The following is a 23,854-nucleotide window of genomic DNA, read 5'->3' on the forward strand; positions in this document are numbered from 1 at the left end:
TGACACACACACACACACACACACACACACACACACATATATATATATATATATATATATATATATATATATATATATAGGGTGTCCACAAAGTCTAGCTGCAGTATCTACAGGGTGCTCACAAAGTCTGGCTGTATAATCTACAGGGTGTCGACAAAGTCTGGCTACATATCTACAGGATGCTCACAAAGACTGGCTGTATAATCTACAGGGTGTCCACAGAGTCTGGGTGCATAATATACAGGGTACCCACAAAGTTTGGCTACATAATTTATCCAGATTTTGTGGACACCCTGTATATATATTAGTGTTGTGACGATTTATCGGAATATATACAAACTATGCAAAGTGTTCAATAATTAAAAATAAATATAAAGCCATTATATATATATATATATATATATATATATATATATATATATATATATAATGGCTTTATATTTATTTATATATATATATATATATATATATATATATATATATATATATATATATATATACAGGGTGTCCGTAAAGTTACTATACATCGTACCGGCATTGAGACAACGACCAGATTTCAATAACTTGTACTTCCAACAGGATGGAGCCCCATTCCATTATGCTACAGCTGTCCGAAATTTACTGGATGAGACATTTCCTGATAAATAGATCGGCAGGCGAGGGCCCATTGAATTTCCTTCATAATCTCCAGACATACAGCCAATGGACTTCTTTGTCTGGGGAGTCATCAAAGACTCTGTGTATTCGAGAAAGCCAAGAAGTGTTGAAGATCTTCGACAATTTGTTATTGATGCATTTGCCAACCTTGATCGTGACTTGTGCACCAAAGTTTGTCAGAGTGTGGTGTCACGTTGTCGAGAATGTATTGGAGCTGAAGGCCTCCAATTTGAATATTTGTCATAGAAATTGTTTGCCTTGATTGTTACAGTCTTTTCGGATGTAACACGTGTATTTTCTGATATCTTTATAAACACAAAGGTGTTATTTCTTTTTATTTGTTTTGTTACAAATAAATATTTTAATACAATATCTTACTGTACTGTTAATATATTACAGGGTGTCTGCATAGTAACTTGTAAGACTGTATAGTAACTTTACGGACACCCTGTATATATATATATATATATATATATATATATATATATATATATATATATATATATATATATATATATATATATATATATATATATATCAATTACAGAAGCTCACAAAACATAGGTCCGGCCGTTTCAAATTCAATACGAGGAAACAAGTTTCTGGTCGATAAATAATATACTTACTTCAGCCTTTATTTTTATCTGTTTTCTGTGCCTTCTGTGATATTCTTCAAATCTTCTATCTTGTACGATTAAAGAAGTCATAAAAGTTGTGTGTGTTATTTTGAATTTCTTTCTCATAGATTCCAAAATGGCTGAGCCCATCTTTGTCCAATTTCACACAAAGCTCATTCATAAGTCTGGCGGTGTGTTCAGATATTCTATGTACAAGAATTCATCCGAAAAATCTGGAAAATCAAAAAAGAAAAGAAAAGAAAAAAACTGTCTGAAATAATAACTTTCTCTCTCTTAAAAGGATACTTTTTACAGGGCAATATTCTATGTTACCTCGGTCAAGGGGGGGTAAAATTTCAGCAAATCATTCGTAAAAAAAGACAAAGTTGTTATAATCTGGAGATATTGATTAATAGTGAAGCATTCGACCACAAATCACATAATATCTAATTTACAATCGCCACAAATCATTACTTCCTTTGCATATTTTAAGACTAAAAATTTATCAGAAATAACATTATATATATATATATATATATATATATATATATATATATATATATATATATATATATAGCGAGCCATTATTTAATATACTATTTAGGTTTTAAATGACCGAGACAGTGTTTCCTCGTGAACAACTAATGATCCCTGAAATAACATTAGGACTATTGTGAATTCGAGAGAGCAATTCGATTAAGTGATTGCGAGTGCTTAAATGACTTACTGACTAAATAGCTTTCCAACGAATGATAAAACAATATAAAAATTAAATAAGTTTTTTTACATAGGTTTAGAGGTTAAAAAAACTTTGAAGACTGTATATATATATATATATATATATATATATATATATATATATATATATATATATATATATATATATATACCAGACTGGGTCAGTATGTCATATTATAGCTATGGAATTCATGTATGAGCGTGACACTTGTGACGTAAAGAAAATAGTTGTTGGTTCTTTTTGACGTAACAGAAACATTTCTATGAAAGTATATTAAAATGAAAAAAGAATATAGATAGATTTCTATGAGTCGTTCTGTTTATTATAATTGATTATTTTTGAAAAAAACTTACAGTTACTGAATTATAGGTGGTTGGGCATACTTATAGGTAAATGTGCACTGAACAAATACCATAATACTTATTATAGTTAAATTCAAATTTTGATATATCGTTCATTTCTGTATCACGTTTAACCCCCCTCTCTTCCCATGTTAAATAATAATTTCGAAATAATAACGTTAATATTTCAGCGTCCCAATTGTTCTTTTGTTATTTGTTTATTTTAAACCCCACTCTTCCCATGTTAAATAATAATTTCGAAATAATAACGTTAATATTTCAGCGTCCCTTTCGCGTTTAAATTATCCAAATAAACAATTGTTAATACTGTCTGCTTTTTTTACATCGTTCATTTCTGTATTACGTTTAAGTTCTTTTAAACCCCACTCTTCCCAAGTTAAATAATAATTTCGAAATAATAACGTTAATATTTCAGTGTCACAATTGTTCTTTTGATTTTTGTTTATTTAAAACCCCACTCTTCCCATATTAGATAATACTTTCGAAATAATAACATTAATATTTCAGCGTCTCAATTATTCTTTTGTTTTTTGTTTATTTAAAACTCCACTCTTCCCATGTTAAATAATAATTTCGAAATAATAACGTTCATATTTCGGCGTCCCAATTGTTCTTTTTTTTTTCGCGTTTAAATTATCCAAATAACCAATTGTAAATACTGTCTGCTTTTTTTTTACATCGTTCATTTCTGTATTACGTTTAAGTTCTTTTAAACCCCACTCTTCCCATGTTAAATAATAATTTCGAAATAATAACGTTAATATTTCAATGCGCATGTAATGCACGCATGCGCAACCGCATGTCGTAAACCGGAAAGTGGGTTACATACATCATTACAAGGTCATTTAAGTTTTATAATTAAAAAAATATATATATGCGTATGTGTGTGTACATATGTATGTGTGTATATATATATATATTTAGGTGTGTATATATATCTATTTATCTATATCTATCTATCTATTTTTCTATCTATCTATCTATATATATTTATCTATCTAAACATCTATCTATATCTATCTATCTATATCTATCTATCCATCTCTCTTTCTCTCTCTCTCTCTCTCTCTCTCTCTCTCTCTCTATATATATATATATATATATATATATATATATATATATATATATATATATATATATATATATACTAATACTTTGTATAGCATTTGAATAAAGGATAGATGTAAAAACACTAACGATTTCACCGGAATTGTCCGTAAGAACTCACTGTTCAAATATAATTCAGTTTGGCAAGACGCATTTGAAGAAGGTCGAAAGTCACATTCGTCTGAACAATATTAAAATAACATCCAAGACGGGAACAGTTGAGCGAGTAATCAGAATTAATCAAATCATCGTTCGTTCATTTAAAATATGCGGAATAAAATCCCCGGAAAAACATAACGCGCAATAAACCAAATATTCTTCAAACATGACGCACTGAAAAGCCGCTCTAAAATGTCCGCGATAAAAAAGAGATCTGCAGTTAAAAATGTAGAATGAGAAAAAACAAAAACAAAAAAAAAAAGTGCTTTTATCACCTAAACATTGTTTCAGTATCAGGCCTTAACCAAAGGCAGAGTATCGATTAAAAGTCGATAAATATTTCCACTTGACTAGATCAAATATCGCAATCGGTGAGGCTATTTTAGGTGCGAGGGTATTAAAGACGCCACCGCCATTTTTTTTTGTCTTTACGAAATTTTTTTATGCAATGCAGCATACTGCTCTGTTTATTATTAGAACTGTGACAACAGCATATTCCTTTCATTGATTTGCACTCTTGAGTATATATCCGTTAATATCTTATATGTTTTTTATATAGACTGATATGGTTCTCGGTTGATTAACTGTGTCTAACTGTATCGGATATACACTAGAGAGTCAGAAGAATGAAAATAATATGCTGTTTTAACCCCCCATTTATTACACATGAAAACGTTCAATGTTATAAAACTGTGTTACATAAACTCAAACATTATATTTTTTTAAAACGATGTCATACAAGCAGGCCGCCCAGCGTTGCCCAGTCGTAAAATATGCTTAAATAGGATATTTTAATTAATGCAGATTTCCTATTTATTATTATGACTTGAACACTTATCTATTGATTATTATATTGTACCCAATATCTAACAGCGATTTCTAAAGTTAAAGAACTGACTTCGATGTTACACTCGAAACCATTACATACAACTCTCTAGCCTTATTCATTGTCATCTGTACTGGATTCACACGCGTATAAAAAAGTTGTCAAATAACGTTGTTTTACCTATGAATGTATATTTGCGCATGTGAATCCCATAAGAAAATCGAAAAAAAAAACTAATAGGGAATTAATTAAAGTGAATGTTTAAAAGAATATGCAACTTAGCTAGATATTTTGCAGATAAATGCTATCCCACGACCCATATATAACAAAGTCGTATTTTCTTTTTCAACAAATAGAAAAAAAGAGTTTCAATATCAATTTTAATACCGAAATTCCTCCAATTATATATATATATATATATATATATATATATATATATATATATATATATATATATACTACTATACATATTTTACAACTCGCCTGAGGATGACAAATGGAGGTCGAAAACGTTCGCGATTATGGGAAATTTCTTTTTTCACTCGAAAAAAACGTTCGGAAAATGGTCCGACAAAGAGAAAAGGAGGATTACAAGAAAAACAAGCAAGAGTTATCTGTGCTATTTAATGAAACGCGCATATATATATATATATATATATATATATATATATATATATATATATATATATATATATATATATACATACAGCAACACTTTAAAGGCCGGAAACGAATCTTTCTGATTCTTCTTCTTCTGATCTTAAGGACGTTGTACAATGGAGAAATAGGTGACTGGTTAATTTTAATGCATCTAAAATTAAGCTAAAATTAAGCTTCTCTCTTTTCATTATAATCGCTCTGCCCCCATCATGTCAAAATTGAAATGAATGGCTCTCATCTTGGGGAAGCACCATATCTTGACAAAATTTTGGGACTGACCTTGACTTCTAATCTGAAATGAAACACAGGCATCAAATGACTGACGAAGATAGCTTGAAAAATCATTGGATCAGTCCACCGCTCTAGAACGTATCTCACAACCGATGCAATCCTTTTTCTATACAAGAATCAAGTACTCCTTAAATGATGTCCTCATGCCACATTTGAGCCGGAGAGGTTCAGAGCGCCCTATCGTGCTTTCATAGAGTTTAAAACAGTCTTTGAGTAGATGATGCTTTTTCTCGTCCCTACAACCTCTTTTCCACAGAAGAGACCTGATAATGCTTTTTCTGCTGTATCCTTATTTTCATGATAAGCGCTCGACTGAGCTCCAATCTATGGTTCCTCTTTGCCAAACTTTCACCGAAACCACTACAACCGCTATATGCAATTTTCCTTTATTTTATGTGCCTAAATCTAAATCGCAGCTTCAATGAATAAAGCTTCTTTCTCAGAATTGCCAGACTTTCGAACAATGTTCAGGTGGCGTGCTTACCGATTGACTAAAATATGGTAGCATTCAAGTCCAATGTAAACAAGTTTTTGTTTGGGTGCCTTTATAAATAATCAAATTATATCCAATTTACACTATTGACGATTACTACACTATCACCTTGCGGCCCTGTCGGTGGGGCATTAGAATATGCCGACTGCACCCCCACCCTGCAGAGGGTAAAAATCCCTCAATGGGGGTCCTGGATATGACCTTAAACTATATCCAGTGGTGAGGCCCCAGCTTGTGGGCTTTGGGGAGTGTGGAGCCACCCTTTAATTACCATTGCTCCCAGGTCCACTCTGACCCGGAGTGGTTGTACCTGTTAGGGTCCCAACTATGGGTTAAATAGAAACCGACGTGAAAACAACAAATATATTCTATTAAATTTTTTTTGTTCAAAATCTTTGGATTTGGCATTAAATAACACGAAAAGGGTTGATATGCCGTAAAACAAAAACAACCAACCAACTAACTATAACCTTGCGTTCATTACACCTTATTCTACAGTGGCTTTCAGCCTTGATTAGATGTGAGTCCCCTGTGAGAAAACTGAAAAAAAAAACAAGTGCTTGCTACGTTGACTTGGGATCATTTGTAGGATTAAATGAACATTTTTTAAAAGTTTATTTAAAACGCTAATCTTTAATGGTAATTCGGGATATTTTGAAAATAAAACGAAAAGAAAAAAAAATCAGAAAATTCAGAACGCAAGAAAATATTGGAACAATAACATAAACATATAAATAAAACTATACAAAAATAAAACATCAGCAACGGAAGTAAATTAAATAAGTATTTAATCTGAGAAAATACATCGATAAACCTGTTGTTTCGTTAACGCTAACCGCTTTAATAAGGTTTTATAAAAGTAAACTGTTAGCTTACCCAGTAAATTAGTTTTAAAACCTTTATTATAGTGATGAAAGCGTTTGGGATTGAAGTGTTGCCAACGCCTTTAATAATATATATTGCGCTAGCGTCCATTTTGAGTTTTTTTCATAATCGTTAAGGGCTCTTAAAAAGTCATGTTAATTTATATAACGCCCAAGATTTTAAAAAAGCTTAAGCTCCTAAGTCATACAGAAAACGAAACAGAAATGTATTAAAAAAAAAAAACGGAATTATTTTTCCTGGTACTTAAGCATGGCTCATTTTTTTTAAATAATAATATCTAAATCAATAAAACACAATGCAGTATTTTATTTATTTTCTCGTAGAATTGGGTTGATTTTAAGAGAATTGGAAAAATAATGCGAAATGGATTATAAAAATATTTAAAAAAAAAAAGAGAAGGAAAACAGAAAGAAAAGAAACTAATAAGAAAAAAGAGGAAGTACATACACAGAGAGAGAGAGAGAGAGAGAGAGAGATAGAGAGAGATAGAGAAAGGGGGAAAAAGGGGAAAGAGAGCGGAAGAGAAAAACAGATTTTATATCGCTAATAACATTTTCGCAAATAGGATACTAAAGGAAAATGAATACCATATCAGGTTCAAAGCTGATTAGTACAGCTCCTAAGAAGATCAAGAAATAACTCTGACGACGCATGCGCGGCTACGGACGTCCAAAAATGAACGTCAGTCATTGGCTCAAATCGAATCCATTGATCAATGCTATTCTAGGCATTTCGAAAACAGTTAAGCGATTAGAAATTTCTTTTAAAGCCAGTAAGATGCGTTTCAGATTATGGTGGAAGGAAACGATTATTAAATTCATCGATGAATTAAAATTAAACATAAAAATAAAAATAATAAAAAGCGGCGCGGCAATAATAAGACAATTGTCGAATGGAATGGTTGGTTTTTATTATTTATACATGTTATACATGAGATACGTCATTTGCATTTATAAAGGAGTAACCACTTATCAAGGTCTGGGGGCCACTCGAGTGTAAGGGTTAATGGGTATACATTAGTCAATGAAATTATAGCGTGGTAATCATAAGTTGTAGAGATTTTGTAAATTGGATTACTTAAAGGGATGGTTCAGCAAGAATTTGTTTATGTTGGACTTGAAGACAATCAAATTGTAGTCAGCTGAAAATAGAAAAGAGTTCCGCAGGCGTGCAGTTCTAAGAAAGTAGCTTTGTTTATGGAATCTACGTTTAGGTTTAGGCACAGATGATAGTGGGGGAAATTATTGATAGTGTTTTTTATAGACGAGTGTTTCTCGTGAAAGTTTGACGAGGGGGACCGTAGATTGAAGCTCAGTCGAGCACTTGCCATGAATTTTATTACTAAAAACGAAGGGACATTCTATTTTCCGTATTCATAATAACAAAGGCACTATTCTCACTATAATATATGACCTAAAATAGGCAATATATATATATACACACACACACACACACACACACACACATACATATATATATATATATATATATATATATATATATATATATATATATATATATATATAGGCTGGTCCACGTAAAGGTAGCCCAGAAAATATAGTAGAGAACAGAGAATTCATTCGGTTTTTCTTTTTTCAAAACAACATAACCTCAACCATCGCTGGTATTTTTATTTATTTTTATGCATATATATATATATATTTAGGGAATTGGAACAACAGTGTAAAGAGCAAAGTATATTTTAATGTATTAGTAAATTAATACAAGTAAAATAATATAAAACAGTGCTCGTTGTAATGTAGATATATAATAAGCTCGATATGCATATATATATATACTACAGCTATTTCAATATTGAGTATGATGATTGATAATTTATAATTAAAAAATAAAATTAAAAATTAAAAATCAGTTTCATAAACTACATTTACTATCCAAATGAATGCTTTGACGATGATACTGACGATTTTTAGGAGGCGAACCATTAAAAGATACATCCGCCTTACCTAAAAATAATTTAGTTTTATTTTTGGTGTTTTAAAAAGAAACCACTCAATATTTTTGCTAATGAGGAGACTCTGTTTCAAAAAACTATATGTTAAAATGACTTAGTGTCTAACTCAATAAAAACATCGTTTCCGAAACGATAGTACAATTTATTGATTTTGTTAGTTCTTCCTTATGAAACCGATTTTTAATTTTTAATTTTAATTTTACTTATAAATTATCAATCATCTTGCTCAAACTATATATATATATATATATATATATATATATACACATATATATATATATATATATATACCAAATTAAACTGAAAAATTTAAATACTTAAATAAGATTATACATATATATATATATATATATATATATATATATATATATATATAAAAGAGAGAAAGAGAGGGGGAGCGAGTATATTTTATTTTTTCAATAATGGCCGCGGGGTGATTGAATGCGCTGTGTTGTATTCTGTTAATCTTTTTGTTAACGATTCCTTTCCGCTTTTTTCTGCACTCTTTCCTTATCAATTCAACATATGTGTCTTCTTATCGCGATCGTCTATTTTGATTTTTTTATATAAATATCTTACTTGCTTCCTTCATAATCACGCACATTTGAGCCGGCCTCGTTTTCTTTGATAATCTTCCCTAGATCAAATTATCAAACATTATAGGGGATCAGTTGATGACGGATCTAAAGGAACACCGGATAACGATGGCGCCATCTACCCATAAAATTCTGCCAGCAAGTGGAGATAACCCTCTATTAGCTGTCGGTATCTCGCACCTCACCTCAAAGACTCGAATTTGAAAAGATGAGTTCAGTATCGGGGCACGTCCTGCGAATTACACTTTGAGGAATAAGACGCCATAATTTCTTTTCTTCAAACCACAATCTTTCAGATCTGTGTTTCGCCATTAATCTCTACTCATGGAACGATGCTGTTAGACATGTCATGTATGAACCGAGGATTAGAACCGTTTTCCACAAGAATACTCCGCACTCGCACGTTTAAATTTTTGCAGAGGATATAACTGTATATGGCAGCACTTCGATTAGCATTGGTAAACATGTAATGAGATGGAGACAAGAAAAGGCTACATTTTACTCACTTGATTTTGTAGCGCCTATCATCCTGGTCGGATTCAGCCAGATTCATTCTGAACATGAATTGTACCTCAAACCATCGCAATCCAGTATCATCGATCTTGAGCCATGTCGCAAAATGTGACTAACCAGTTCCGATTCCACGATTAAAGAGAACTTTAATGCCTACTGGATAGAACTTGAATGCGTATTGGAGAGAACGTGGGTGCTTTCTGGAGAGACCTTAAGTGCCGACTAGAGAGATATAAAAAATAAATAAATTATTTACCATATTGTAAATTACACTTTTAAAACCAATGCACATTTATTTAAACCACGTTCCTTACACGTTAAAAAACGTATATATATATATATATATATATATATATATATATATATATATATATATATATATATATATATTTATTTAAACCACGTTCCTTACACGTTAAAAAACGTATATATATATATATATATATATATATACGAGACGCTTCACTATATATATATATATATATATATATATATATATATATACACATAGATATACGAGACGCTTCACTAGTTTAACTGAAGCATATTTTTATGTTTCAGTTAAAATTATATTTAAAGTTCTTGAACAAGTAAAGCGTCTCCTATATATCTATAATATAAAGCTGAATGTGTGTGTGTGTGTGTGTGCGTGTGTGTGTGTGTGTGTGTGTGTGTGTGTCTGGTCACGAATAGGATCCTATATGGTTGACTATTTTAAAAAAACTGATTACATATAATGATAGAAGATGTATCGAGACAGGAATGGGTATGTTTGATCTGGCAGAACGGTGGTTCATTAAAATTGTGGGGTCTGCGTTCGGGCCTGGTCTACAAAGTATGGAAATAAAAATTTTAAAAATTAAAAAAAAAGTGTACAAGTGTTTTTGATATAGATGTACATAAGAATACTTTGATAAGTATGTTTTAACTTAAATAGGGATGGTATAATAAAATTGTGGGGTCTGCGTTCGCGACTGGCCTCCATAGAATGGAAATAGGCACACACTTTAATAAAGAATTTTCTTATATATCTGCGTAAGTATACTTTGATAATTATGTTTCAGTTTGAAGAAATATGGTATAATAAAATTATGGGGTGTTCGTTCGCACCTGACCTCCATAGAATGGAAATATGTCACAAAGTTTAACAAGGTTTTTTAATATAGATCCACAGAATATTGTGATAATTGTTTCAGTGTGAACAGGTATGGTATAATAAATTATGGGTTTTATCTACTTTATTTTTACTTTCATCATATTTTGCTTTGGTTTTGATACCCCCAAATTACACCCAAAATTTAAAACCCTTCCTTTTCATAACCTATCATACTTTCATAAATCAGAGTCCATTTTCTGTAGGCTGTTTTTGAACCCAGTCAACGACGGGTATTTTTGCTAGTATATATATATATATATATATATATATATATATATAATTTGCTGATTTCTTAATGTCATCTGATGAGAAGAATAACAAGAATAGCATTCTTTGAAACTCCATGGAATAAGGACTTTGTAATTATTTTTTTGGAGTATTCAGTCAAACAATAAATTTTGATTGTAAATTCCAACTTACAGTTTTAATTTTCTTTTTCTTATAATAAGTCTACTCTCTATTGCGTATTGAGCTTTTTTTATTCGGTTGGGATTAAATTTCCCATATATAAATACTGTTATTTATATTAGTTTGAAATTTACCATTGCGCTACATCCTTTTGATTTCTTTAGTATATATATATATATATATATATATATATATATATATATATAAATATATATATATACATATATATGTATATATAAATATATATATTAACGTGTTAGAAATGTAGCTTTAATAAATGTGCAATGGTTTTAAAAGTATCCTTATTTTAAACGAACAATAATCAAAACTGCCCGAAGTCAAAAGTACTTGCAAAAAAAAAAAAAAAAAAATGGACCAAGACCATTATGGAACTTTCTCACACAGATTCAACTGAGAAACAAGAAAGACTGTTAGAAAAATCGAAATACTACAAAGAAAGCTTTTTAAGCAAAAACACTCCGTGCTATTTACAATACTTGTTTGATTCAAAACATACTGCCTAAATACACAATATATATATATATATATATATATATATATATATATATATATATATATGTAAATTAGGGATGGGCAATTCAAAGTTTTTACTGATTTCTGATACAGTTACTGATTCCGTATTGAATTCCTGATTCCGATACAAGTACCGATTCCGATTGCGATTCTTTTTAAATCTAAAGCTGTTATTTTTCACGATTACCGTAAAAACACATGTTAAATGTGTAGATATTTCATCAAACGTAAAAGATGATCTATCGATTTTAGGGATACTAATTGTTTAAAATCAATAGACATATCTATTATTCTGGTATTACTATCAGCAGTAGAACATTTTCCTATAAAGAAAATTGAATAAAAAGCCAATTAAAGGTACCGAAAAATAGGAACAAATTTTGGCGATTTCGATACCCCAAAAAGTTCCGATGTTTTCGATTTCCGTTTCCGATTTTGATTGATTTTCTCAACACTAATATATAAATATATATATATATATATATATATATATATATATATATATATATATATATATATATATATATATATATCTTTGAGGCTTGATAATCCACATTAAAAAACCAACGATTAACCAGACTCAAAACGAAACGATTAATGATTTTAAACGATTTTAATCGCCATTTAATCATCTTTTAATCGTCTTTTCATTTCATCTCGCAACTTTCATTTTTCAATTTCATTTTTTATTTTTACTACTCGCCTGAGGATGACCAATGGAGGTCGAAAACGTTCGCGATTATGGGAAATTTCTTTATTCATTCGGAAAAAAACGTTCGAAAAACGGTCGGACAAAGAGAAAAGCAGGATTACAAGAAAAACAAGCAAGAGTTATCTGTGCTATTTAATGAAACGTGCATATATATATGCATATATATATATATATATACATATATATATATCGGTTCTTAGAAAATAAATCGAATTATATATATATGAAGGCATTCGCATTGTCTTGGTTTATCGCATATCAAAGTAAAACTGCTCAAATAACCACTGATCCTACTTCGGAATCTGAGAAATATAAAGGTTACTAAACTCATGTTTCATAGCATTTTTATTTTGTTCTAACGCCTTTTTTCCCTTACACTTTCTTTTCTTCTATATTTTTCTTAGATTCGCATGCAATTATTCCCTCTTTCCTTGACGTTCACAATAGAAAACGAAATGAAATTATCGGCCCTAATGTAATAAAATGTTCAACTGTAATCACTTCACCGGCGGCGATCTTATTTTTCGGTCAGTTTGTAGCGATTACGAGTGCACATGTCCGAGAAGTCACGTCGTTTGCAATTCTGTGGATTAACGATTTAGGTTTCTTGAAAACAAATAATCATCAGAATATCGTGTAAATCCGAAGATTTTTTTTTTTTGCCATAGTTTCCCTGATTCGTAGAAAGGCATCGGTTACTTACGGGAGAAGCCACGAGAAAGTTGGTAACGTATTACGTTAAAGTGACCTTCGTGGAACGAATTGGATTTGAACTCGGAACTCCTAGGTCGTTAATTCATAGCGTTAATCACTAGAACACTGACCTGTCTCGAAAACAGAAAATGAGAAAAAAAAAAAGATTTCAAAGGTAAAAGGGAGCTAATCCCCTGTCAAACTTTATTAGAGTTACCTTCCTTTGTCAACCAAATACTTCGTCACACATATGAAATCATGGCATAAAAAAGAAAAAAAAACAGCCCGGGAATACGAAACCAGCTACAGAGCCAGTAACGTTTCTCCTTTCATTTCCAAGATGAAGACCAACATGCCTGACGAAGTCCGAAGGCAACATCGACTAAAACATTGCAAAATAAAATAGTCGGATCAAAACAAATAATACAAGAACATTAGATGTAGTTTGAATCTTTGCTGACAAAGTTGTTCAGTATTTTTTTTCTATAAGAGCCACGATACTACTAACGGAAAAAATGAGATTTATAAAAATAAATGATTTCAAGTTATGTTTAGCGTGTACACACGACCGTAAAGTACTTTTTTGATATATATGATTTAATTAGAATTCATTATTGAGATGAGTATCGTTCATTAATTTATTTATTGCGAACTATTATCCTAATTTTTCTTAGTTGTTGTTTCAAGACGTTTCGGCCAACTATTCCCCTGGCCTTTGTCAGGTGGTAACCGCGACAGGATAGGAACTCCGAATCTCCTAACTGCATTCTCAGCAATTATTGCCATCCATATTTGTTGTCGTCTCATCACGCCGGCTTTGGGTAGGATTTAAACCGCTATCTTCAGACAATTCTCACCTGGATTCAACGTCTCTATCCACTGCGCTACGGGTCCCAAAGGGCGATCGAGATTGCATTCTTTGATCTTATAAATCCACGTTTGTTTATTATCTGATCTTCCATGACCGAATGATATATATATTATTTTAATTGGGATTCATTATTGAGATGAGTATTATTTATTATTTTTTTTATTGATGACTATTAGCCTCATCTTCCTTAGTTGTTGTTTCCGCGGTTTCGGTCAACTATTTCTCTGGCCTTCATCAGTTGTAACCTAACTGCATTCTCAGTAATTACTGCACCCAGAGGAATAGTTGGTCGAAACGTCATGAAACAATACCTAATAAAGATAAGAATAATATTCCGCAATAAATGAATTAATACTTTTGTGATATATCTGTCAATATGAATTGAATAAAGATTAAAGTAGGGTCCAGGTCAGGTTAGAGTAAAGTTTACGATTAGGTTTTTATTAGAGTTAAAGATTATACGTTTAGTCAGTTCAGACTATATTTTTTCGCCTTACAAAATACAGAATCACCGCCATTGTAAGCTGAACCTTTGACATATGATAGATATGTGTTAATGATTGAGATGATTATATCTATCAGGTACTGATTCACTGGATTGCATGTTGGGTTTGGAATACTGGCAATTGGTTTTTATAGAAAAGTATCTTTGTGAATCTAAAGACGGTCAAATATGTGTAAAAGCTTGCTGGAATGATGAACTAACTATCTCTATTTTTTTAGTTGGTATTATGTCCTTGTTCTTACGGAGGATGTGTGACAGCCTCCTTTCTGCTTTTAAAATCGGAATCGTATTTACTTTAATGTAGCCACTTGATAAGCCAATGTATTGGAATATTTCATTTTGGCCGATTATACGATAATGTTATCACTGCGAAATGGCTTCATAGCCAATAATTTTTGGTCCCCTTACAAAAGGAGGATGAACTTGTAAATTGTCCGTTCGTCCGTTCGTTCGTTCTTCTGTCCGTACTTTTTCCAATTACTACGCCTTGGAATTTTTGAAATTTTGCACAAACATTAAACATGATATGAGTAAAAGAGTGACAGAACGGATTTTCCAGAAAAATTAAGGTTGTCTCCCTAGGGGTGTCTTTCGTGTTAAAATGGCTAAAAATTGACACTTTTGTGCTTATCATTAAAAAAATGATGCCTTGGATTTTTATAAGACTTTCTGAAAAGTTGTAACTAACTGATTTCTATATAATTTTCTCTATACTTCGCGATAACGCTTGGGTGTGCCCCAGCGGTTCTGTTAGGGCTAATAAAAGCACTCTATTTTTGGGAGTATTTGCCCAAAATTTTCTGTGTATGTCTATTTAGCAGTATTGCATAGTACTGAATACAAATTTAAATATGTAGAGGCCTTGGTGACTTTTGGGGCTAAATGGGTGTGGGAGCAAATGCTGAACTTAGTCATTTCTTTTTTGCATGGCGCAGAACTCAAATTTTTATATGTTAAAGCCTAAAACTGTACCGTTAGTTCATTTTCAACAAGATTTGAAGTCACCTGGAGACTTTTGGGGCTAAATGAGGGGTGGGGCAAATGCTGAATTTAGTCATTTTTTTGCCTCGTTCACTGTGCACTCACGGAGGACCACGCATGATTCACTTGTTTCTTTTGATAGTTTGGCTTTTGAGGCGTAGCTCATCGTCTTGTGTTGTGGGTTTATAAAAGAAAAGCTAGATACAAAAATAGGTTTAATGCTTCCAGAATTCATATTAGAATTGCCCCTCGCGTAATACATAAACTGCATAAACTACTAAGCAAAATTCAGTTGTAAGTAAACTCTTCTGGAGGTTTAGAGTTAAACTTCAACGCTGACAATACTTGAAATACAATTGTGAATTGCCTAGGACTTCAATCTATGGTTTATGGAACGAGATCATCCTACCCCAGTGGATTAAATAAAAGGTTCCGTTCAAAGTTCCGTGTAGATTATAGAATTCGACAGAAATATTCCCGAGTTCGACAAAACGATTAGCCTGTGGAAAATCGCTGGCTACATAAATCGAAACGTTGTGAAAATAACTTTCAAGATGAGAACAGAAGTGCAGATAATATGAACTATACGAATCGTTAATCGTCGTCTAAAATATTCAGAAACAAAAATGCCGTTTGAAAATACGTGGTTCATCAAGGACGTAGAAATGATTTTATCGAGCAAAACATAGACGATGTAATTCAAAATAAGTGGTGCGGTTATGAAGTGAAAGTAATATTTTTATGTAATTAATATCGATACTGTACGCCTAACATTTTGTTTTGAATGTGAATAAAATAATTTCTTTGGATCTTAATTCAAGTTCTGTCAGGTTATTAGCATTATTTGGATCTTCGGACAGCTAAACTCACGTTTCAGTCGATGTAAGCTTCGACCTTCTTCAGACGTATGTTGTCGAACTCGGAAATGTTTCAGTCCAACTCAGGAATTAAAGAGAATTTTGAACGGAACCTTTTACTTCATTGAGTTTGGCAAAAACATTCCCGAGTTCGACATTATGACAGTACGAGTTACGAGGAAGGTCGGAGGTCATATCGACATAAACGTTGAGAAAATAACACTCAAGATGAGAACAGTAGTCTGAATAAACCAAATAATAGGAATAATAAATCATCATCTCAATTATTAGAAATGTAAGGTTAATAGTAGTGTGTTGATTCAATGGAGTTCACATTGAAAAAAAAACTGTTATTTATCAAATTGTGTTAGGATTTATAATAAATGCTGAGTCAGAAATAAAAAAAAAATAAAGAAGAAAAAGGAATAAGATAGAAGAAAAAAAGAAAGAAGAAAATAGAAAAAAAGAGAAGAATAACATGAATAATTATCTTCAAGTCTAATGTAAACAAGTTCTTATTCAACCGTAAATAATCTAATTATACCAAAGTATATTTACAAACGATTATTAGGCAACTGTTCCAATAACTACAATACACATATTAACCCTCACCCTCGAGTGGACCCCGGACCTTGATATTTGTTATTCGCTTTGTAAAAAAAGAAGAAGGAAAACAGAAAAAAGATACGAAAATAAAAAAAGCTAAACTAGGAAAGAGGAAAGGTAAAGTAAAAGAAGAAAAGGAAGAAAAACAAAAAGACGAAGACGAAACATAAAAATGAGAAGAAATAGAGAACAGAGAATAAAGAGTGTATACGAAACAAGGGGCAGATAAATCGTATTGATCAATGAATAGAATTAACATTAGTAATCAGAGATCAAAGGGAAATAATTAACTCAAGAAGGAAAGTTTATTCACTTAGAATATGAATACAAAGAAATCTTATTGCGTATAGATCTGAAATAATCAAATATTTATAAGAAATAAAGCAGCTGCCATGATGCTTTGAAATGTCTAGCGACAAAAAAAAAGTAAAAAACTGCATGGGAAAAGATAAAAATATTTTTATAAAATGAATTCGTTGAAGATTTGTTAATTGGCAGGGAGATATTAAAAAGGCAAATGGTAAAATTTTATTAGCTACGAATAAAGGAAACTAAAAATGAAATATGACCTATATGTCTTATCTATAATATAAATCCCCCCTTTCTGTTTAAATGGATGCATGTATGTATGTATGCCTAATGATTTCGACAGAGGCAACGGGTTTTCACGAAATCGGTATCGTTTTGAACCATTGACCCTTCGTACAACAAATATCGAAAACTTGGCGAAAAAACATTAATTTCTTCAGCCTCAACTGGACACTTTTCTACAGAAAGGGATCGCTTTTTTCGCCGATATTTTCGGAATTCATTCCCTATTTTCGATTGACTAGCCTAAATTTAAATCTTGGTCACTTCCTGTTTGGCGATGAGCGCAATACCAAAGACGTCACATGTTTTTTTTCCACGTTCTTTTCCTCATTCACAGCACGGGTTCGAGCCTGCCTGCCTACTACAACTTTTTTTTTTTGCTCAACACTTACCTCCAAACACCCGGACAACGCCGGCCACCCAGACTAGTATTCTATAAAAGTGAGAATGTACGTGTGTATGAAGACACTTCTCAACCCATATACTCAAAGAAGTTTTAATCTACAGACTTGGAATTTGGTGTATAAGTTATTCAAACATGTTGAAAACTTTTAATCCGTTTTTGTCCGGTAAAAAGGGCTGCTAAGGGGTTACAATTGAATAATTGGAACCTGGGAGGCCACTTGGATTTTATCTGTTTTCTAACTGTTTCACGACTGCGCATGCGCGATCGTAACCTTCCTTATGTAAAGTATGTTAGTTTGAAAACAATCTGTGAAAGTCATGTCGAGCTGGTGTAATGGTTATCGTTCTTGACTCACTGTCGTTGTGTTTTGGTTTCGTTCTCAGCTTGAATATTTTTTTACTTACAATGCGTAAAATGTTTAAAAAAAATATATATATCTCAGTTTCTTTCCATTTTTATTTTTATTTCATATTTTTAAAAATAATTAAACATTACGTTTACTGCCTGCGGTATTTCTATTTATAAGTAAAAAATTCAGCATTATTTACGATGTAATATTTAATCGTATTTTACAACAGATGTATTTTTGCTGAGATGGTTGATCACTTTTTTATTAAACACAGATTCCAATAACTTACACATGATGCACAGGAGCCTGACTGGTCTATATGTAGAGGAAGATGACAGGCCAGTTGAATTTTTAAATCCGGGACAGACAGATAAGGCTTTCCATACTATTGAGAAGCATTTCTTCTTAAGACAACGTTTAAACGCATCTGTAAGTATGGGGAGTTGTTCTGGTTTAAGCTTTTACAGCAATATAGTCGGAATGTTGCTTAGAATGATCGAGAGTTTTGATTCGCTTGGACACATCACTTAAAGTATATCGCATCAAATACGGCATAATCGCGTTGAAACACCGGTTCTCGTCAGATCACCGAAGTTAAGCAACATTGAGCCTGGTTAGTATTAGGTGGGTGACCATTTGGGAATTCTAGGCGCTGTATGTGCTCTCCGCTTATCTCAACATTTGTTTCCATTCCTCCTTAACTACAATTCATTCTGATATTTAACAATATCAACTCAGCAGAGGTGTGGTTGGAGATTGCGCACCTCCTCCCACAAAAATTTCACGCGTAGGCATTCCTACAGTTGGTATCCATAGTCTGTCAAAGACTGAAGGAAGCCTTGCCTTACGAATGTTTACAATATCAAACACCAGTAAATTCATCATAACTTTTGTTTCACTGAACAAAAATTGGGATTTTTTCACAATGAGGCTGAGAAAGTGATCTATAAACCGTAATAGCTGTTTGAAATTTGTTTAAAAAATAAGTCAGCGGTGAAGCTTTAAAGCAGTTCTAAATAACTAAACCTGCCACTTTACCATATATTCAAACACGGTAGTGTTTGAATGATAGGTAGATATACTATGCCAATAGAGATCTGCAACGTTATAGTGTCTTATAAAAACGCCGTTATGAAGTGCCATCTTCCCTTCTTTAATGCAACAAGAACGACCCGTTTCTAGTTTGGGTTGCGAACTCATCTAAGGAAACAGTCGGTCCAGTGCCAGTTTCGCACAAGAACTATATGTCTGGTTCAGGTCTTCTGTAATTAGATTATCACCTCTTGAAAGTTGCAACGTAAATTCCTGTTGCAGAAAGGGACCTGGTAATAAGACATCTACGTTGATATTTGGAGTTTTGTGTTTTCTCTTGTATTCTTTCGTCAAATCGTTATTATTGAATGTAGGGATATGTAAGCTTCTGGGTTTGACCTTTACTCCTGATCTGAAATGGAACACGTACATCAAGTCTGTTGCCAAGGTCGCTGGAAAGATGGTGGGATCCTTCTACCGCTCCAGAAGATATCTCACTACTGATGCAATTCTTTATCTATATAAAAGCCAAGTACGTCCAATGATGGACTACTGTTGCCATATCTGGGCAGGAGCTGCTAAAAACAGCATATCCTGCCTTGGCAGAGTACAAAATAGACTTCGTGATTTAGTGGGGGATGCCCTTTTCTCTACCCTGCAACCTCTCTCCCACAGAAGAGACGTTGCGAGCATATCCTTCTTTTATCGTTATTTCCATGGCAGGTGCTCGTCTGAACTCCAATCTCTGGTCCCCCTCGCCAATCTTTCACGAAAAACACCCATCTAGCTGAATCCACTGTGAAATATTTCCCCCACTCTATATCTGTGCCTAAATCAAAACGCGGATTCCATGAACAAAGTTTCTTTCTTAGAACTGCACGCCTGTGGAACTCTGTTCCGTCTGCCTGCTTTCCACCGGACTACAACTTGGATGTCTTCAAGTCCAATGTTAACAAATTCCTAATGAACCGCCCCTTAAGTAAACACTTCATCAAATCTCCACACTAACGTAATGTACTTGCAATAATCCTTATCCCAGAGTGGCTTCCGGGCCTTGATAAGTGGTGATCACTGTGTAAAAAAAATGTGATAATAATTAAAATAAACCTTCTCATGCACCAATAGCTATGACTAAAGACATATTACCTGAAAGTACTTCTTTCAAACCCCTTGGTTTTACGTTCACGGGGAACATGAGCTGGAACAGATACATTGAGAGCATCGTGAAGAAGGTGGGCTCCCTCTACAGTGCTAGAAAGCTACTTACGCTTGAAAGTATCCTGTATCTCTACAAGGCCACCATTTATTCATGTATGGAATACTGTTGTCACAGTTTGGCTGGTGCATCTGCTACTAGTCTCTCGCTCCTGGACAGGATTCAGAAGGGAGTCGCCGATCTGATAGGTCGTGAACTGTCATCTAAGCTTCGACCTATGTCCCATCAACGTAATTTTGCATCACTCTGCCTGTTTTACAAGTATTTTAATCGTGATTACTCCGACGAGCTACAAGCCCTAGTAGCCCCTGGACGTAAATACCTCCGACAAACTCGACAATCAGCAAAATCCCACCCCTACACAGTAGAGATCCCTAGATGTAAGAAGACCTTCTACTCTAATAGTTTCTTCCCCTGAAATGCTGGACTTTGGAACTCCCTTCCGAGTTCCTGCTTTCCCAACTGTACTTACATTCAGAAGTTCAAGTGTAATGTTAACAAATATCTCGCTGCTCAACTCCCTTCATAGTATCACTACAACTTATATCCTCAATAGTAGCCCTCTACATAAACGTGTCATTATGCCTTGTTTGGGGTAAAAATGAAATGTCAAAAAAATTAAAAAACGTGGACAGAGTTAGTTAGAGCGGAGCGGAGAGAAAAAAGTAAGGGAGAAAAAAGAAACAAAGAGATATTTTTAAGTAGCGAGAGGGATGCACAGCTTTGTCTGGTCGTAAAATACGCTTAAACATGATATTTTAATTTGTCGAGATTTCGTATATATTATTATATAGTGTGATTTAAAAAGGAAAAGACAAAGTATCTGGCTGCCATCACCTAGAATCAAAATCGAAAGCAAAACTGTAGCATTCAAAGTTGGTAACCTTACTACTTTACCAACCTGACACGCATATAACTTGATTAAATAAAAACTAAGATGGATGTACGAAATGTCTCCCGACTTTAAAATTTGGACCCCTCTTTGACCCCTTCATTACTATTTTAATAGGCTAAATACCCATAAAAGAACACCCCATTAAAATATAATCATTTAAGGACATAGATTCAAATTATCGAACGAAATAAATTATTTATAAAATATAAGCGGTGTTGTTCATGAAATATAGGTGGCGTTGTTCATAAGATAGCAGTGGTGGTGTTCATATAATATAGGTGACGTTGTTCATAAAATATAGGCGGTGTTGTTCATAAAATATTGGTGGTGTTGTTCATACCATATAGGTGGTGTTGTTCATAAAATATAGGCGGTGTTGTTCATAAAATATAGGCGTTGTTCTTCATAAAATATAGGTGGCGTTGTTCAAAAGAGAGCGGTGGTGGTGTTCAAATAATATATGTGGCGTTGTCATACAATATAGGCGGTGTTGTTCATAAAATATTGGTGGCTTTGTTCATAAAATATAGACTGTGTGGTGTTGTTTCATAAAATATAGGCGGTGTTGTTCATAAAATATGGCTGGGATTGTTCATAAAATATAGGTGGTGTTGTTTATAAGAAAGCGGTGGTGGTGTTCATATAATATAGGCGGTGTTGTTCATAAAATATAGGCGGTGTTGTTCATAAAATATAGATGGTGTTGTTCATATAATATAGGTGGTGTTGTTCGTAAAATATCGGCGGTGTTGTTCATAAAATGTAGGTGGTGGGGTTCATAAAATTTAGGTGCTGTTGTTCATAAAATATAAGTAGCATTGTTCATAAAACAAGGGTGGTGTTGTTTATAAAATATAGGCGGTGTTGTTCATAAAATATAGGCCTTGTTCTTCATAAAATATAGGTGGCGTTGTTCATAAGAGAGCGGTGGTTGTGGTCATATAACGTAGGTGACGTTCTTCATAAAATGTCGGCGGTGTTGTTCATAAAATATTGGAGGTGTAGTTTATAACATATAGGTGGTGTTGTTTATAAAATATAGGCGGTGTTGTTCATAAAATATAGGCGTTGTTCATAAAATATAGGCTGTGTTGTTCGTAAAATATAGGTTGTGTTGCTCATAAAATATAGATGTTGTTGTTCATAAAATATAGGCGGTGTTGTTCATAAAATATAGGTGATGTTGTTCATAAGATATAGGCGGTGTTGTTCATAAAATATAGGCGTTTTTCTTCATAAAATATAGGTGGCGTTGTTCATAAGAGAGCGGTGGTGGTGTTCATATAATATATATGGCGTTGTCATAAAATATAGGACGTGTTGTTCATATAATATATGTGGCGTTGTTCATAAAATATAGGTGGTGTTGTTAATAAGAAAGCGGTGGTGGTCTTCATATAACATAGGTGGTATTGTTCATAAAATATAGGTGGTGTTGTTTATAAAATATAGGTGGTGTTGTTCATATAATATAGGCGGTGTTGTTCGTAAAATATCGGCGGTGTTGTTCATAAAATATAGGTGGCTTGTTCATAAGAGAGAGGTGGCGGTGTTCATATAATGTAGGTGACGTTGTTCATAAAATGTAGGCGCTGTTGTTCATAAAATATTGGAGGTGTTGTTCATAAAATATAGGTGGTGTTGTTTATAAAATATAGGCGGTGTTGTTCATAAAATACAGACGGTGTTGTTCATAAAATATAGGTGGTGTTGTTCATAAAATATAGGCTGTGTTGTTCATAAAATATAGGTGATGTTGCTCATAAAATATAGGTGTTCTTGTCCATAAAATATAAGCGGTGATGTTCATAAAATACAGGTTATGTTGTTCATAAGATATAGGTGGCGTTGTTCATAAAATATAGGTAGTGTTTTCATAAAATAAAGGTGGTGTTGTTTATAAAATAAAGGTGTTGTTCATAAAATATAGGTGGTTTTGTTCATAAAATATAGGTGATGATGTTCATAAGATATAGGTGTAGGTGTTCATAAAATATAGGTGTTGTTGTTCACAAAACAGAGGCGGTGTTGTTCATAAAATATAGTTGATTTTGTTCATAAAATATAGAGGGTGTTATTCATAAAATATAGCGGTTGTTCTTCATAAAATATAGGCGGTGTTGTTCATAAAATATAGGTTATGTTTTTCATAAGATATAGGT

General features: G+C 32.8%; 1 pseudogene; it reads left to right on the forward strand.

The window, feature by feature from the left end:
• The first annotated feature begins 19,093 nt into the window (after positions 1-19,093).
• LOC145288324 (5S ribosomal RNA) lies at positions 19,094-19,210 on the forward strand (annotated as a pseudogene).
• The last annotated feature ends 4,644 nt before the right edge of the window (positions 19,211-23,854 follow it).

The sequence above is a fragment of the Euprymna scolopes genome, chromosome 11 (assembly GCF_053919585.1).
Source record: "Euprymna scolopes isolate OS-2025 chromosome 11, ASM5391958v1, whole genome shotgun sequence".
Lineage (NCBI taxonomy): Eukaryota > Metazoa > Mollusca > Cephalopoda > Sepiida > Sepiolidae > Euprymna > Euprymna scolopes.